Consider the following 17,227-nt stretch of genomic DNA (forward strand, 5'->3'; position numbering starts at 1 on the left):
CTATCTTCATGAGTATAGTAGCTCTTTTTACTTATACTTTGTTTTCTATTCCATTTTGCAGATTCCTTCCCTTTATCATATGTATCCTTATGAGGACATTTGGTAGCATAATGACCGACTCTACCACAGGCAAAACATTTGAAAAGTAGTTTACCTCTAAATCTTTTGGAACCCCGTTGAAGCTTCTTGACAAAGTTTGCTTCCTCTTCATCTTCTGAAATATGTCTTGATTCATTAAGTTCTTCTTTTCCTTTTGTTGAAGCTTTAAATGCGTCTTCTCTCATATCTTATGGACCTCCTTTTCTCATCTCAAAGGTAGTTAAGATTCCGCGAAGCTATGTCATAGTAATAGTCTGTAGATCTGGCTTTTCTTCTATGGTAGATACTTTTGATTCAAATTTAGCATATAAGGATCTTAAAACTTTTTCAACTAAGGTAACTTCCTTTATCTCTTCACCCAGATTCTTCATAAAATTATCAATCTCATCTATATGTAAGAAGTAACTAGCTATACTTTCATCATTGCGCATCTTGATAGTTTCATATTGAATTCTGAGAGTTTGCAGTTTAGCACATTTTACATGAGACTCTCCTTTGTAGCTTAGAACAATTTTGTCCCATATTTCTTCGGCTGATTTGAGTTTCATAACTTTGACAAACTTTGATTATGAGAGACTTCCCAATGATGTATTGATAGCCTTGGCATTGGTTTCATATTGCTTTTTACCTACTGTATCTATAGGAATTGCTGATGGAAATGTATATCCTCCTTCCAAAATTTCCCAAACATCTGTTCCAATAGATTTAAGATAGGTTTTGGTTCTTACCTTCCAATAAACAAATTTTCTCCCATCAAAGATTGCTGGTCTGATGGATCCCCCACTTTCTTGATTATTCATGATGATGGATCTTCCTTCAAGCGATCAAGCTTCTTCTAAAGGACTGGATCTGATACTAATTGTTGGAAATAATATTGAGAGGGGGGGTGAATCAACATTATCATATCAATAATTTAATTTTCAAAAACTGATTTGTATACACTACTTTAGCTTAGTGAACTAGCATGTATACACAACTGTACTTAATGCAACCAGCGTATATAAAGAGATTTTGATTTACCAAAATTATCATGCATTGAACTTTAACTAGTATATCAGGAATTCATTAAACAGTGCAGTAAAAACAAAATGAAGCATCACACATAAGTAACACACATGAACACCAAGATATAAGGTGGAACCCAATGTGGGTGAAAACCACATGCTGCAATCATCTCTGTCTTCTTTTAACAATAAGAGAATTCTATTTACAATTTTTGTACTGGTGTAGTCTTATACCAGTACGCAGGCTTCTACATACAGAAGCCTACAGCCTTCTCTCATTCTCCAGCTTCTAATGGAAGTGAGCTGCAACCCCCTAGCTCTTGTGCTAGCTGATATGTTTACTAGTACGTAGGTGCCAGCCTACAGAAGGCTACAACCTTCTCTTTTATTCCAGGGACCACGTTTCATAAATTTTTAGACTGGATCCATCGACAACATCAATCTTCAACCAATCTCCTTTTGAACCAACCACAACTAAATCAATCAATCACTCCATCAATTTGATCATTCAGAATGCTGTCACTAGAATACAGTAACCAAAACCCAAGCCAGAATCCAGAACACTGTAACAACAAACAGAAGAAACTAAAACATATTTTATAATGTATACACTAATTGCATGTGTCAAACCTGCGTGCATATGTGCCTTCCTCAAGGCGAACCAGCGTACAGATCTGCAAATCAAATTTATGATGTATACGTTGCTTTGATATGTAGAACCAGTGTGTATACGCTCTTTTTCTAATGTGAACCTACGTATAGATCTGTAAATGATGATTTAAACATTACAACTATTCCAGACTTCATTCATACCCAGATCATCATATTTAAAGACTACAACATGCGTCACTTATTTAGATAAATGATCAAACCACATAAAGATAATTCACTTCAAGCCTTGAGATCCTCATACATCGTTAGATCTTATCCTTCATCAAACGCTAACATTCATCCTTGGTTCAGATCAAGCACAACACAATAAGCCAATATCCTGCATATTAGATTTCACACTTCATCAGATATTCAATACTTGCGCACTTGACCTCATGATCTTCTCATCCTTTTATAGTCTTATGCCTTTCTCAATACAATGGACCAAAACCACTTAGGACCAATACCTTAGACCAAATACCTAGGGTCAATACCTCAGACCTGATACCTTGGACCAATACCATGGGTCAAAATACCATGGACCAAATTCTTCGAACCAAACACTTAGTTTTCCAAGGTATACGCGCTTTTCCTTTTGTGAAAGTGCGTGTGTACGTATACACGACTTGTATACAATGAACCCACATGTATACGTGGCTTGGTAAATGGTGAACCTTTGTATACCTCTCTTTATTCATTCTGTGTAGTCTGATCTGTAACTCTGTGTTGTTGACTTACAGTATTGTGATCTTTCATCTGATTGAGTTGCTTTCTAAACTAATTCCTTGAAGCTGCCCTGCATTTCATCACATTTGTAAATACTCTTATCATGCATTCTGTCACATCTGATATCCCTTTTGTAGATTCATCTAGCTACCATATACAAGTGAGTTGTTTTACTACAAGTGGGTTGCCATCATGTACAACACATACATCATAATGCCAACATGGGAAGCATCATGCAAGTTCCCTATGCGATATCACATCAACCATTGGATTACTGTTGATTGTTGACCGTTTGATTATATCACATTGCATCATTCATGAGCGAATGACCCTCTCCTGGAGAAATTGTGATTTGTGATCTGTGATGTCACTGCTGACAATTAGATCTAGAGAGAGGAAATCAATGATGTAGAGTGAAGTGTCGTTCAAAAGGGAAAGTCAACGTAGAAGTCAACGTGAGATCGATTGTTGTTCAGTTGCTTTTCAATTGCTATTTAGTTGTTGTTCAATTGTTGTTCAGTGTTGTTCAATGTTGTTCAGTTGTTGTTCAATTGCTATTCAGTTGTTGTTCAATTGATGTTTAGTTGTTGTTCAATTACCGTTCAATTGGCCTCCTGCATCACTTTTAGATACAAAGTTTTACTAGGCCTCTTTCACTAGATCATGAGTTATTAAGTCTTGTAAAGTAAAAGTAACTAGTAATAAAACACATATTCACAACAACTGGGGTGTTACACTTGTACTTTGAAAGCAATAATTTAGAGATCCATATTTATCAAGCTTGGAAAGCAATCAAATTTATTAAGATGTGTGGTAAAAAAAATGTGTATTTGATCCCCTCCACACTTGTTGAATATATGGAGTAATGATGAATCTTTGCCCTTTATATAGATATGTCTTTATTTTTGAATATGGTTTATAATATAACATAATATTATATTATATTATAAACCAAATTATATAGTAATTTATGAAAATATAAATGAAATGTATAAGAAAACATAATAATATTAAATAAATAATATAAAATATTATAATAAGTAATTTCAATTTAATTCGATTAATTAGGTAGTATTTTATATTCTATATTGGAATTGGCATCTAATAATATATTATAATATAAAAAGAGCTATATTTTTATTTACTATAGTTAAATTGGATATAAATATACATCAATACGTATACCTTTTATAATAAATATAGTTAAATCAAATAAGATTAAATTATGAATGGAAATTACGTTTGGGAAAAATTTATAATAGTAAATTAAAAAAATAAACATATTGTAGTAATTAATTATAATTTCATTATATGTAAGTATGCAATATTTTTAATTAAGTAAATAGGTGTATATTTTGTAATGTTATTTAAAATATTATAAATCATATTATATAGATGAGAATTAGTTTTTTATTTAAGAAATATAAATGATATTTATATTTGAAATATAAAATTATGTTAATTAATATGGATATTGAAATATTTTATTTGGTTTTTCAAAATAGTTTTATGTTATTAATATATTTTGGTTTTAAATATTACATGTTAACTAAACTAAACATAGAATGAATTAAACATTTGTGTAACATCATTAATACTATTTTATATGTTATACTTCAACTCCATCTTGAGTAGCGAATGAATTACATATTTCCTCATACTAAAAAGTGATTTTTTTATTTCTTTTAACTTTTGACTAAATTATCTCTTTATATCAAGTTCATTTAAAATTGAGCTCAAAAGTGAAGAATTGATTCTTTACTAAGATTGAATTACAAATATCAGTAAAGAACCCATTAATGGAATATTAATGTGCTCTCTCTCTAATTCAACAAATTACAATATGATGATGCTCAGAATGACTAACACCCACTAAAATTGATGTGGTATATATATATATATTTTTTTTTATTAAATTACTTTTCTTTTCTTTATTTAAATTCAATGTAAAGTTAATTGATATAGAAATTGAAATTTTTTAACTGTGACTAAAAATAAAATGCTTTTTTGTTATTAATATATTTTTATTTTAATTAATAAATGGAAAATAAGCATAGAATAAATTACATATAATGTAATATCAATTATATTATTTTTATATGGCATTTTTCAACTCCATAAAAAGTAGTGAATTTTTTTTTTCCCTTTACGTTCAATTACCTTATCTCTATATAAAGTGGTTTGTAAATTAATCTCAAAATCTCACTATTTTATTTATGATCTACATTGATTTTTTGTTATTACATTTTATTATTAATTCGTTATTGAATGTATTGTTTTATTACTTTTAAATATAACATTTTTTTTGGTTGATAAGTGGGTGAATCCTGAAAATCACTCTTACCCTGTGGCTGAGAGGCCACGACTCAGGGGTGTCTAAGCCATCAAAGTCATCCAGGATCGCACCCGGCCTGAGCTGCACTAGCGGAAACCATGTTGGATTTTTGGTATCGGCAAGACTAGAACCAGTGACCTTTGCTTACGGAGCGCCTTAACAGCTCACTCCCTCACTGACTATTCTATATCTCTTTGATACTTTTAAATATAACATTATGATATAGAGTGTTTCTTATTTAAAATGGATATTGAAATAGTTTATTTGATTGATACCATATTTTTATCTTATTAACATATTTTTATTTTAAGTATTACATGTTCACTAGACCTAGGATGAATATTTTATTTATGGATAACAATATTTTTTTTTCCTTTTAATATCAACATTATTTTATTATTTTTAAATATATGTTCTTGTAGCGCACCTCTCAACTACAAATGTTCCTCAAAAATATTTATATAATAAGAATTCTCTCATATATATCTCATATAATAAGACTATCCCCTTATACAATATTTCATTTTTATAAAAAAAATTGTTATTAATATTTAAAATGTTACATATCAACTCCATATTAAGAAAAGAACATAACAAATCTAAGCTATTAATGGAATAAAAAATTTCTCTACAAATAAATTCGATATTAATTTTTATGTTATTATTAATATATCCTAAATGTGATATATGAACTTGATACTAAGAATGGAATAAATTACATGTATTTCTTACAATAAAAAATGAAAATATAAAAAATAAATAAATAAATTGTTTTTTTTAATATAAACTTACATAAAACTATATTATTTAATATGGTCATTAAAATATTTTATTTATAACTCATGCCAACAATTTTTCATTTTAAATTGTCATATATATATATATATATATATATATATATATATATATATATATATATATATATATATATATATATATATATATATATATATATATATATATTTTCAATTATTTTATCCTTATACAAAGTCTATGCCAAATTAAAGTATATTGTTTTTACATGTCATATATCATTTGATATGGAGTGAATAATTAGATAGATATACATATATTTCTTCATTTTCAACTATTTTATAAGTACATTATCTTTATACAAAGTCTATGACAAATTAAAGTATATTAGTTTTACATGTCATATGTCATTTCATATAAAGTGGTGAGTATATCTCTCTCTCTCTCTCTCTCTCTCTCTCTCTCTCTCTCTCTCTCTATATATATATATATATATATATATATATAATCAATAATTTTATCATTAAGCAAAGTAGATTCCAAATTAAAGTGACATGGGAGTAAATATGCATATAATGAAACACTATTGTTAACTAAAGCGTTCAATACACCAAACTTTAATAGAAGTGTCATCTATTATATGTACTAGATTTATGTAAAAAATATATATATATATATAGAGAGAGAGAGAAAGAGAGAGAGAGAATAAAATCTATTTTATATATTTATGTTAAATATTTTTTATATATTTTAAATAATAAAATCTATTTTATAGATTTATGTTAAATGTATGCTATAGATTTATTTTATGTAATCCAAAAATTAGAACAATTCAAGAATTAGAAAAAAAAAAAGGCATAGAAAAAAATTTAGAATTTAGTTCATTTAGATTTAAATACAAATATTAAGAATGGATGTCAAAATTGTGTTGATAATAAAACATCTAAAATTTCTTATTAATTTAATTTTGTGTTTTCAATATAAAATCTATTTTATGTAATAGATTTATATAATACATTTGGTTCATTTTGATTTGATATAAAATATTTATATATTAAAATTTTGTTCATTTAGATTTAAATAAATAAATTTAGAATCCATGTAAAATCTTTATTAATAATAAATTACGTTAGTTTCTTATTAATTCAATTGACTGTATTCAATAAAAAATCTCTAGAATATACTAAACATAAATATATTAATAGATATTTTATATTAATATTAAACATCAATATCACTTTTAATGTTAATTATTATTATTATTATTATTATTATTTTCTAGGTAAAGTCTACTTCTATATTAAGGTAAGAAAAATATTTACATGGTTTACATCATCCGAGGGGGCCTTGGCCTGCCCTCTAACAGTAACAACTGAAACAGACTATCTTTCCACTGTGACCGAGTTACAAAAACTTGTCCATTTGAGTTCCTTGGACAACAGACTTTTTGAACATGGACAGACAAACTACAGACCCTGTATATCCCATTGACTATAATCTTTAACACACTAACTGCACTGACTAGAAACAAGCAGCCATGAAGAGGCTGAGAACTAGGACTGAAAATGACGAAGATGAGAATCGACAAAGACATAGATAACTTTGAGCAAAAACCTTGAAAAGAGCTTCCGAGGAGACTCAAGAAGGTTGGCTAGGTGACGTCGGTGGCTTCCTCTGCTCCGGACTAGGCGAGTCGAGCCAGATGACCAGCTCCTCGCCAAGCTGAAGCTGCCCATCCGAGCCTGGCTGAATTGAGTCGCGGCCCTCTTCTCTATCCTGAGCACGATTAAACGGAGGCGGTATTTCTTGCACAGACGTGGCTTGAGCCGAATTCTCCTGGACCAGGACCTGCGGAGGCTGAATAATCTGCTCTTCGGCAGCCAGGGGACGGGGCACACGATAAAATCTACCATTCATGTCCTCGAGAAGTATATCGCTGCTTTGAATGCTTGCAGAGGCAGGGGAAGACGAGGAGTGATCTTCAGGAGCCGCCTCTGAGAGATAAACCGAGAAATTGACAATTACGTCTGATCGAATGAGCCTTCCAGGAATTCTGAGGCGGAATGTCTGGTATGAATCCTGCAGAACCAGAAACTCCTGCTCAGAGCTGGAGGATGAGGGGGGCATAGCGGCCATTGGAGCGACAGGATGCGGCTCCTCCCCTTCGTTTGCAATGCGAATGCCAGATCTACCGCCTCGTCGAGGCACACCTCTGCTGCGCATCATAGCTCCTAATGCAAGGGCTTTGAAGCTCTTCTCAACCACCCTGAATAGACCCTCCGGTGAATTCTCTTGCCAAATTCCAACCTCAAATGGCATGTTCTGGTCCTGGCATGTCTGGGCATTCCGACTAAATAGCGGATTCACAACATTCATCACCGGCGAAGGACAAGGATCCCTCATCCCTGCGCGCTTCAAGTCCTGAGCAGGCTCGCTTGGCTTGAATGCGCCGTCCTCCCAAATCTGCAGCAACGTAATGTCGTCTGTCATGGGAATTGAATAAATTCCTTTCTTCATTACCTTGAGATTCAAACCCGTCCTCTCAACCGCGTCACAGGTGTTGAGACAGGTGCCTGCCTTAATGGCACGTTATATCACCCGCATCCGGGTTTATTATTATTATTATTATTATTATTATTATTATTATTATTATTATAGATATTAATGTTAAACATAGAAATCTATGTAAAAATATATTTTGCATTTTTTTAAATATTTTTATTAAACATTCCACTTAATAACTTTAGGTTTATTTAGGTTCATTGATGTTAGGATTAAAATATTTGGTAATTTTATATCATTTGGTTCATGTAGAATTGTGTTCATTTATAATGTTAAGTTTTGAAGTTTAGGTTTTTTTACATTAAAAAAATTGGTTTAATGTTAATATTTATATTGAAAATGAGAAATTGATATTGCTATTGTAAATATATTAGTAGAAACATTATAACATCAATAGACCTTAATATAAGCATAATTATAGGTTTATTAACTTTAATAATCTTGGATTATAGAGATTAGGTTTAAAAATTTGTGGAATTTTGTTTGGTGTTGTAATAATGTTATGATTGCTCATTTGATTTTATATAATGTGTATATGTGAAGTTGTTTTTGTATTTGTAGATGGTAAATTGTGTATGTATGTTACTTTTAATTTTATTCAACATTAAATTATTTTGTTGATATGAAATGTTGTTGTTTTTTTTTTTAGGTTATTTCACTATTTGATCATGGATCCATCTATTTGGAGTTGTCTTCCATTGGAAAGTCTTGAAATTATCTTCCTCTGGCTCCCTTTATTAGTTGTGATAAAGTTTAGCATTGTTTGTAAGAAATGGAAGAATGTTTCACAAAACCCTTCGTTCTTATTAAGTTGCAAGCATGTCTCTATGAACGAATTTGGATTTATGGTTCGTTTCCTCAATAGTGAAGACAATTTTTTTTCTACTGAATACCATAATCAGAATGGGCACATACCTCATTTTCATTTTTGATTCATAGATTTAAGATATAGAGTAGAGTCTACTATTGGACTAATGGTGGCTTTATCCTTACCAACAAAATTCTCCCACACACGCAAATATTTTGTAAGGAATCCATTTACAAAGGACTTTAAAAGAATAGGGCCAATACGAATTGAACACTGGGGAATCTTTTCATTATTGGAAACTGTAAGCAACAAAAAATATGACTAGGTTGTTCTAAAACATATGTATGACAGAATGCAGTCTAAATTTTATGTTTGGTGGCACTTCGCCCGCTAAGAATGGAGTGTTTTATAAAAGTACATTGTTTTGGCTCTATCTGGACAAGGAATATGAAGATTATCATCGATATGGGTATACAATCTACTGGTTTGATGTGATAAAAGATGAATGGGGTTTTTCATTTCTTCCAATCACTAACATATGATGTATTTCAATAGCAATATACATGGATTAGTTGATATGCCTTGTCAATGATGGCTCCACTTCTATTTGCTCAATTGAAGAATTAGATCATTTGCAATATGGTCAACTGTGCGTTGAACAAAGTATTGACTACTTTGAGGATGGTTGGGGTTTCAGATGGAAGTTGTTGGAAGAAATTTCTACATATATAAATAGTAAATGTCCTGGTTATCTTCCATTTCAAATAGTCCATGGTGGGGTTCTTATGTGCAACTGTAGTGAAGTCCTTTTCCTATTATATGACATGATGATTGGCATCTGTTTTCCAACAGATACTGATAATCCAACTAATGAATAGATGTTTGGGTTTTGGTACCCAATGCTGGAGGATTGTAATGATTTGATTGAGTATAGACTCTATTGATGAGATTCCACCATTCGATATGGATATGGATTTTTAGGATATTAGTATTCTTATGAGTTCCTATAAATATTTTCATTTTATATACTCTCTATGGTTGTGGAAAATATTTCCATTTTTGGCTCTATACATACTTTGGATCTTTATGGTAATACTTTAAAATTATGCTTGTATCAATCTTTATGATGTAAAATATTTCATATTGTTTCCCCTAAAGTTTTCTTAATTACATGTAAATGTTTCTCGATGTTATGCATTTTTCCTTGTTTGTATAATTATAATTGCCATGAGTTAAGTTATACGTGTTATTTGTATTGGTTTTTGTCATTCATTCTCAAACAATGTTATATCTTTATATACATTTTAATATTTGCATTTATATTTTGATAGTATATAGTTCCAAATTTTTAGATATACTTCCAAGTAATATAATTCTTACAATATAGTGTCCCAATAGTATGGGTTTTGTTTTGATTCTAATATGATACATGAAAATTTAGACTTTTTTGTTTAAGACATTTGGAAAAATTCATTTCTGTTTTTAGCCATTTCGAAAAATTCAAATTTTTTTTAGCCATTTGGAAAAATCCTTATACATTTTGATAATTTTATATGGTTGGAAAAAGTAACATATACACTTATTATGTTTTTTTATGATTTCCAAAAGAAAAGGTGTACCTTTTTCATTCTTTTGTGTTTGTTTATATTAGATATTTGTTGTGTTCCGTGTTTATGGTTCCATAATGAATGTTTTATTATTCATTGTAGAAATTTCATGTGAAGGCACAGGAAAGCATACAAGAAAAATAAATTTGTCACCGGGATCAAGTGACAGGTCTAATGAAAATCGTCGTTTATGGTATCAACAAAATAAGGATGCCATAAATGATCATAGAAGAGCTACATATCATAGAAGAACGAGTGAAGGCACTCTTGAAAATGATTTTATAATTCCTCGTGAGTATTATGATATGGATGATATAATGGAAAGAACATTTCCTGTTGATAGTTTATTATCAGAATATGCTCCTCGTTAGCATAATTTTTTTGTTCAATGCTCTCCTGAAAATGTTCATAACATTGGGGAAACATCTTGCAATCAGGAAGAACATCATATCAATAACGTGGATGCAAATGTCGACCCTAACCCTTCTGTGTGTCCAATTGCATGTTTCAACCAAGCCCAAAGGTTCCAAACATCCATGGTGGAGGTAACGATGACATTGTATGTGATTATTTGGATGATAGTTTAATTGGCCATTTTTTTGATAATTTAGAGCCAGTTGCTCAAAACATCAAATCTTCCAATCCTGTTTCTCAAATTAATGTTGTCCCACTAAGAGAATCAATCATCCTTGATAGTATTTTGCATGGAACAATGGAGCAACACAAAGATATTTTGATTTTTATTGCAATAGTGGTTGTTTTATTACATTCCTCTATTTACAAAATTTTGTTTACTAAAGTCATAAGTTAATTTCTTCTCTTGGAATAGGATACAACTCATTTTAAGGAGGTATAGAAATTAATTCCTAAAGTTTTCCATCTATTAATATAAGAAGTGAACATGAAGCATGTCATAACCTTCCTATGCATTCTCCTCGACAATCAAATTGCCAAACTATTGTAAGTTTTCAATGTTTTTTATTTTCTTTTCATTTTCAGATTTCTAGTTGGTTGGACATTGAATTTTATGGCATATTGTATTTTCTTCGAACATGACACAACTCATTTCAATATGGGCATACAAATTAACTTCGTAGATGCTCCATCTACTGATGTTAGAAGTGAAGAGGAACCATCTCATAACGTTCATCCACATCGCCAAACAAATGTAAATGTTGAGTGCATTTGATATTTTTCTCATTTTTTCATTTATAGTTGGTTGGACATTGTATTTTATAACCTTTTATGGAGAAAACATGATTTCATCTCATTAGGTTGAAGAATTGGGATCCAAAATATTAAACTGTAAAAATAATGTATATGTTTAATGTATCTAATTTTCTTTCCATTTCTAAATCTTTATTTGTTGGACATTTAGTTTTATAATGTATTTTATTTTTTTGAAACAGGAAACAACTCATTTGAATAGAGGCATAGAAACTAACTCCCAAAATCTTCCATCAACTGATGTTAGAAGTGAAAAGAAACCATCTCATAACCCTCATCCACATCAAGAAACAAATGAAAATTTTGAATGCATTTTATTATTTTTTCATCTTTTTAATTTATAATTAGTTGGAAATTAATTTTTAATACCTTTTATGACAAATATACCTTTACATACTCTCGTGTTCATGAAATGTAGACCATAAATTTGGAAATACCCTGTGATAGATCCATTCCACATGCTTCAAATTTTGGAAGGGAATCTCATGTTACTGAAGATGAAGTACATTTTAGAAGAAATTTTACTCTTCCAAATATTTCTCAGCATGGTCTGGCCGATAGAGATCATAGTCATTTTGATGAAAACATTGTTGCAATGCATAAAATATTTCGAGCAAAGATAGATAACTTGTCAGTTGTCCAAATGTGCCACATTTGCCAAGAATCATATCCTGAAATCCAAGTTTTGAGACATTCTAAAGGACCTGTTTGCAGATGATGTAATAGTGAAAGAGGAGGCCATCATTTTTGTTGATATAATAACATGGATCCTAGAAAGAAACCTCATATTTTAAGAGTTATTAATCAAGTTGAAGAAATGCTAATAACACGTGTCAATCCTATTTTACAAGTGACACATGATCGAGGTGGGAAATATAAGTATACCAGTAATACAATTAGATTTCCTCAAGATATTTCTACAATTGTAAAAAGTCTTCCGTGGCATGTTGAATATATTGAATTTCTAACTGTGAGGACACATGCCGCTCAGTCTAAATATTATGAATTTCATGTCAAAATAATTTTAGGGATGGCTTCATTTCTTTTCAAAATACGACATGATCAATATTACAGAGATGTTGTAATTGACTATGATTCAGTGAATGCTTTGCCTGAAATATCAACAAATATCTCCTCCAGGCTTAAATTTGTTGATTGTGATATCGAAGAGTCTGAGATCAATGCAACTAATAATGAAGAGATTCCTGCTGAGCATTTTCCCTCTCATCCTTATTCTTTTGTTTCTTGTCTACCAAATGAATGAAGAGAAATGGAGAACATCACATTATGACAAATAATGTTTCAAGGAAAGAATGACAAGGGGGTGAGCGAGAGGAAAAACTAGGGTTTGAAACAGAGGCGATAGAAGCAAGTTTGTAACTATGAAGGGGCAAGGACGAGGGAGCTCCACTCCCTCCTACAATAAAGTATTTTCAAACAAAGGCAAAGGGACAAGTCGGAACAAACTCCAAAATCCTTCAAAGAATGAGACAAAAACTACTGGAACCCAAATGACGGAGGGCAACAAACCCCAAGATAAGGGACCCACAAGGAGGTTCAACAGGATACGAAAGCTAGTGACAGTGGTCAGAGGATGGAGGGTAGAGACACAATGAGACCCTACAAACCCAAGTCCAATATTAATCTACGGGTGGTACTGAATGATCCAGCTATGCAGGTGCACAGGGATCACATGGCTACCTATGTGGTTATATACAAGTTTATGGGTATTTGGCCCATAGAAAAAGCAATATACACCTAGATAAAAAATACATGGAAACCAAAAGATGAACTAAACATACATCTTGGGTCTAAGGGTTTTTTTACGATGGTATTCACGAACCTAGAGGACAAAGACAAAATTTTCGAAGGAGGACCATACTTCTATGCAGCCGCCACAAGACTCTATATGCGACCCTGGATGATGACCTTTGTGCTGGAGTAAGAGACGTTCATATCGGTCCCGGTATGGATTAGATTATATTCCTTACCTTTAGATTATTGGCTTCCGAAATCCTTAAAAGCTAGAGGTAATAAGTTAGGACACTTTATAAAGATCTTAGAGGTGACTCTGCGAGGCAAATATACCTCCTTTGCCCGAATCTGTGTAGAAATGGACTAATCTGGGGCACTCTAGGACGAAGTCATCCTAGAACTGTATGATGAGGAATGGGTTCAAGCAGTTGACTATGAACACATCCCATTCAGATGCCACAAATTTCATGAACATGGGCACCTCTTTAGAGATTTCATTTTCAACAAAAGAGAGGAAAAACTAAAGGGTAGCATAGGAAGAGATCCTGAAGGATAAACCAAAGTGGCAAGAAAGGGGAAAGGAGGGGGAAAAAACCACCAAAAGAAACTGAGTGAGAACAAGATACCAAGTCATAATATTTTTGAGATTTTAGAGGAAGAGGGGGATGAAAAGGGAGAGAGCAAGGAGTTGGAGGAAACTCCATCAGAAAAAGATAAAGAGGATAGCATGGATATCACTCAGCCAGAAAATGAATTAAAGGATAATCCACTAAGCACCACAGGACTTGGAAGGGATCAGGAGATGACCTCAAGTGAAGGAGAAATGAAGGAACAAGACCTACAGGAGATTTTGGATAGGTAGAACCTTGAACTAGAACACTTCCTTGAAAAAGGAGTCAACAAAGGGATAGAATCTCTACCACATGAGGAGTTTGACAGAGTGCAACAACTATTCCTCCGAAGGTCCCAAACAAGGCTATAGGAGTCAAAAGGAACTATGATAACCAGGAGAATAAAGGGGTCAAACAAATGGAGATTACATCAGGATACTCCACCAAAAACCCAGGTAAGGAAAGAGGAATAAGGAGACAGAATGAACTCCTATCAGAACGTGGGAAAGTCATGGTTAATTCAGGTAAGATGAAAGATCTTACCAGTTACTCTTTTACAAACACATCATTATGAAGCTCACAACTTGGAACATCAAGGGGTTGGGTAGCAGGAGAAAACAAAGAAATTTTAGTAACAAAATAAAGGAAGAAAAACCAGACATGGTGTTTATACAGGAAACAAAATGCTTAGTAGACAAGATCAGAGATCTACACAGCAAATGGCTCTACAACTACGAGTTCCTATAATTCAAGGAAATAAATACAGTGGGGGGCATTCTTACCCTGTGGAATCCGTAGAAATTTGAGATCATAGATGCAAAAGCTACTAGAAATCACCTTTTAATGGAAATACAAAATTTGGGAGAAAAAGAGAGCTACTTGATAACAAACGTTTATGGTCCCCAAATGCTAGAAGAGAAACTAAAGCTCCTCACCTCCCTGGAGGAGCTAAGAGGGAGACACTCTATTATCCCCTGGATTTTGGGAGGGGAGTTTAACATGATCAAATCCCTCTCTGAGAAAGAAAGGGGAAGAAAAATGTTAGGACGCGACTCACTTACATTCCAGAACTTCATAGACAACATGCGATTGGTGAGTATCAAAACAACAAATGGCACCTTCACTTGGAACAACAAGAGAGGGGGAACTGCTCAAGTAGCCTCGATATTAGATAGATTCATGATCTCAGAGTATCTCCTTCTTTCTGGCCACACTATGACATCGTGGATCCTTACTTTTAGAGGCTCGGACCACTGACCTGTCCAGTTGGAAGCTTCTTTTATTGGAACCCCGAAAAACAGACCATTTAGGTTCAAAATGCATGGCTCACTCACCCCAACTTCATTACTAATATTAGAAATTGGTGGGTGGAAGACATGCCCACCCAGGGTACAAAAAGGTTCCTCTTACATCAAAGGCTCAAACACATCAAACAAAGACTCAAATTATGGAACAAAAATGAGTTTGCAAAAAATTTTGAAGCTAAAAGAGAGGTAGGTAGGAAATTACAAGAAGCTAATCAAACCCTCATCACAGAAGGATTCACAGAGGAAAGGAAGGAATAGACAGACTCTCTGTAGCAAGAATGGGACCATAGATGCCAGCACAAAAAAATCTTTTGGAGACAAAAATCACCGAATTTGATCATCCAAATCCTGACAAGACTTGGTGAAACCTTTGGAGCAACCCTCACTCGATGAAGATAAAAATTCTCATATGGCTAGTTCAGGATAAAAAGATTCTGACATGGGAAAATCTTGGGAAAAGAGGTTTCGCAGGGCCTTCAAAACGTCATTTATGTGGCCTGCAAGAGGAGACCATGGATCACATTATCAACCTTTGTGTGTTCACCTCCTCTATTTGGAATTAGGTAGCCTCTATCTTCAACCAAAAAATCAAGAAGGATGAAGATATTACAGCCACTTTAAAGAATTAGAGAAAATACTTTTCGGACTATGAGATAGTTAATGTAGCCTGGACATTGTTTCTAGGATTTTTGATATGGGATTTGTGGAAAGAATGCAACAACAAGATCTTCAAAAATAAATCTAGTTCAAATCAAGGCATTATGGCCCAAATCCTAAAACAGCTTAAGGAAACAATTAATGTCTTTCTGAAGCATCCTCCAGAGAAACAGCCAAGTCAAAGAGACACCTACATCCTTGAAAAGTTGGGACTTAAGTATCACTACCCTTTAGACACCATTACAAAAACAAGGTAGAGATCAGATGGCAAAGCTTTCTGGCATCCCCCTCCCCATGGCTTCCTGAAACTTAACATAGATGGAGCCTCAAAAGAGAACCCACGGGACGCAGGTTTTAGGGGATTCATTAGAGATAAAGGAGGGCAATATCAAAATCATTTTTCACAACCATCTAGGGAGGGCTACCAATAATATGGCTGAACTCATGGCCATGGAGCAAGGCCTAGAAATCCTGAAAGACTACAACTTACAAAATACTATCATAGAGGTAGACTCGGAATTAATGATTAATTCGGTCAAAAGGATAAGCACTGGCACAACACCAAACAAAGTTTCAAACCACTGGAGACTCTCGCAAGTGTTTCGAGTTCATTCTCATCTCAGAACTCTCAAGACTCTGAGCTTTGTTCACGTTCACAGAGATGCCAACAAAGTGGCACACAGGTTAGCCAATGAAGGGTGATTTGTGCTAGAGAAAACAACTATTTGTGGGAGTCTACTCATGATGGACAACTAGAAAAGGATTTTAGCACTCTGACGCACGAAGATAGGATTCTTTATCATCACTCCAAGAGGAAACATCCAGTAGATATCTAAGTGGATGGAAGCCAAGGATTGATGTAATAGACAGCCCAAGGTTAGGATCTTGCAGAGGAAAGGAAGGCAGAGGAGAAATAATCCAAAACCTAACAGTAGTTCGAAGCTCCTCTTCGGAATCAGGTGGTTTTACAATAGTTACCAGGGTTTTCGAAGTGCTGACTGAACCAGAAGTGATTTTTCTTTAATGTCTCTGATACCACAAAAGGTGGTGCACGTGGCACTTGGTAGATGGTGTAGGATTCCCTGATGGGACCGTGACGGTTATGCTACAATGTCCCTGGTTTTC

Source organism: Pinus tabuliformis, chromosome 5_1 (genome assembly GCF_031772625.1).
Source record: "Pinus tabuliformis cultivar Carrire ecotype Pingquan chromosome 5_1, CPIR1, whole genome shotgun sequence".
Classification (NCBI taxonomy): Eukaryota; Viridiplantae; Streptophyta; class Pinopsida; order Pinales; family Pinaceae; genus Pinus; species Pinus tabuliformis.